A 3,219-nucleotide genomic window follows, 5' to 3' on the forward strand; every position below is an offset into this window, starting at 1 on the left:
TGCGTCTATATCCAAATACACATATCGTTAATGGCCTATTCTAGGTCATGAAACCTCTGGTGGACGCTCTGGACCTTTTACAAGGCGAGAAAAGCATGTGCCTAAGATACCTGCTCCCCAAAATTGCAGCACCAAGCTGGCATCACTCCGAGGACTGGAGTACTGCGAGCCGCTGAAAACTACAGGATCGCAGGTGTCGAAAAACGGTGAGATTTTTTTAGAGTATTTTTTCCCCAAGGCGTTAAAGTGCCGTCGCGTGTCAGTATGTACTAAACTTACAAAACAATTTTTTTCCAATATATATATATATATATATATATATATTGAGAACGAAGAGGGGAGAAGGTGATTATTGAATTTATTGCATTAAAGTTAGGGAAAGGGAAAGGGAAAGAGAGCTGGCGAAAAATTGGGCCAGGAGCGGGGATTGAACCCGCAACCTTCGCCTGACCGGGGCGACGCCTTAACCGATTAGACCATCCTGGCCACTGGTTTCGGCGGACTCAATTTCTGACCAGCTCTCTGTGTACTGTTTAGTTTCGAATTCGCTTAACTGGGTAGACGACAACCGTTGCTGATTTAAGGCCCGCGCTATTTCCGACATGCGGCAGTGACGTGGCACGTCATCTCAGCTTGCAAATGTCGGAAAGGGCCCGTCTTCCAGGATATCTAGGGAACCACTCCTCCCCATAGGGACAGGCTGCACCGTATATATAATGGGATTGAGTGAAGATTGACAAGTGCAGCCGTAGTAATATTGAGAACGAAGAGGGGAGAAGGTGATTATTGAATTTATTGCATTAAAGTTAGGGAAAGGGAAAGGGAACTTTAATGCAATAAATTCAATAATCACCTTCTCCCCTCTTCGTTCTCAATATTACTACGGCTGCACTTGTCAATCTTCACTCAATCCCATTATATATACGGTGCAGCCTGTCCCTATGGGGAGGAGTGGTTCCCTAGATATCCTGGAAGACGGGCCCTTTCCGACATTTGCAAGCTGAGATGACGTGCCACGTCACTGCCGCATGTCGGAAATAGCGCGGGCCTTAAATCAGCAACGGTTGTCGTCTACCCAGTTAAGCGAATTCGAAACTAAACAGTACACAGAGAGCTGGTCAGAAATTGAGTCCGCCGAAACCAGTGGCCAGGATGGTCTAATCGGTTAAGGCGTCGACCCGGTCAGGCGAAGGTTGCGGGTTCAATCCCCGCTCCTGGCCCAATTTTTCGCCAGCTCTCTTTCCCTTTCCCTTTCCCTAACTTTAATGCAATAAATTCAATAATCACCTTCTCCCCTCTTCGTTCTCAATATTACTACGGCTGCACTTGTCAATCTTCACTCAATCCCATTATATATATATATATATATATATGTTCGGTTCCCACGATGACGATGAGGAAACAGAGCCCATTGAGCTCACGTCAGTTCTTGACAATGGGGATATATATATATAAATAAACATTTAGTCAGTAACTACCCAAAATATTACAGGCCCGGGGTGATGTGTTTCAATGAAAACATTTTTTTTTAAAGAGTGGAAACTTCTAGCTGAATGCCGTCTTCCCTAGGTGTTTCTCGAACTCGGCAGACACTTAGCTGAGAGTATAATCGTTATGGTAAGTTGGCTAATGAACTAGAATATGTTAATTAACTTCTTACTTATTGGTTTTACGGGTCATGTTGCAATTGAAGAATCGACGGCAAATGCTATCGATGCCAGACCGATTAGAAGAATGTGCACAAGTTTCTTAGTGTTTGAGATAATAACGAATAAAGCTTCACGTTTTTTGCCCTTTTTGCCCGATTTGAAAATAGCGCGTAAAAAGCAAACCACTAGCCTTGCCCAAATTGACACTTGGCATGAGGCTGAAACAGTCACTGTTCTGAGCGTCGGTGTGGGCACTTTATGTACACTTCGCACTTTATGTGTATGAGACGATTTTTATTTTCATTTCAATATCACTGAGAAGAGCGGGTGTACATGTCGTTATCGACTATTCCGGGTGTTTTTGCGAAGACTTTCAAAATCCTAAAAATTAAGGTGTTTGAAAAAAATGAAAAAAAGAAACTGTCTTCGGGAACAAACTACCAGCCACGGCGGACGTCAGAGATTGCCAAAAGCATACTAATTAGCCAAAGAATTAATTAAAATTTGTTAATTAACTTTTTAATTAGTGGGAATAGACATATGGTTCCAATTAGAAAGTTGCTGAGCGTTATCGAAAACCACTAAATCAGACATTTTCGGAAAGACCTTGAGCGCGTGAGAAGAGTAGTAGCGCACTAAATGTACCACTCTTGGAGCAGGTACACCCACCGGCAGTATGAAGGTGAAAACCTTCATACTGCCGGCGCAAACCTTTCCAATCACCACAAACGGCCTCACCCAAGGGCAGGGGGTTAGCGTCACGTTGGAGCGCCTTCCCGGAAATACGCAGCGTGGAAAAAGTGTCCCTTCTTTTCCCCACCTTGTCGAGTAAAATAATATTTATGCGACAAACATCCCGAAAAATAAACCGCCCACAAGCACGCCACATGTTCACCACAAGCCCAGCCGTGAAATTCGATATTATTCGGGAATATTGAAATGCAGTAAACTTTCTTCGACAACTGTTTCTCCCTATCTGTACCACCTGACGGTATAACAGGTTTGATCCAATTTAAAATAAAAATTGAGGGCCGTAATTGGCCAAAAGTTTCTTTATTCTTAAAACCAATTAAAAAGAGAAACAGGGAGGCAGCTGAACCTTGGCATTGGAACGTTCTTGGAAGAAATCTTGCAGGCATTTATGATTATTTCTGTTTTTTTTTGTCTTTTTCTTTCGTATTAAGATATTAATTGGTTTTCCGTTTGATCTTGCCTCTTGTCTTTGGTTTCCTTAACGACGAGGACGTTGTCTTGTTCTTGTTTAGAATTTTAGTACTGGAACATATAAGAAATGGAATTGGAAACAATTTAGAAATCTTGTTCTTTTAATGTTTTTTTTTAAACTAATTATGTATGCATGCATGCGTATCTTTGTACTCTCATGTATGTTTTCATTTTATTTATTAATTGTCTTTCCCCATATTTTTATGTTGTTTTTTTTTTGGGGGGGGGGGGGGGGAGCAGGGATAATTTCTGTTTATTCGTTATTTTTAATTTTTTATGATTATTTTCTTTACAGTAGTTTTTTTTTACTATAAATATTTTGGTATTTCCATATTTACATAGTATT

The 3,219-nt window shown here is 41.3% G+C and overlaps 1 non-coding gene across 1 annotated transcript; it reads right to left on the reverse strand.

The window, feature by feature from the left end:
* Positions 1–412: 412 nt before the first annotated feature.
* On the reverse strand, positions 413–486 carry Trnat-ggu. The gene has a single exon. It is a non-coding gene; the product is annotated as a tRNA-Thr (tRNA).
* Positions 487–3,219: the final 2,733 nt, after the last annotated feature.

This window comes from Ixodes scapularis, unplaced genomic scaffold, assembly GCF_016920785.2.
Source record: "Ixodes scapularis isolate PalLabHiFi unplaced genomic scaffold, ASM1692078v2 PGA_scaffold9__187_contigs__length_104089568, whole genome shotgun sequence".
NCBI classification, from domain to species: Eukaryota; Metazoa; Arthropoda; class Arachnida; order Ixodida; family Ixodidae; genus Ixodes; species Ixodes scapularis.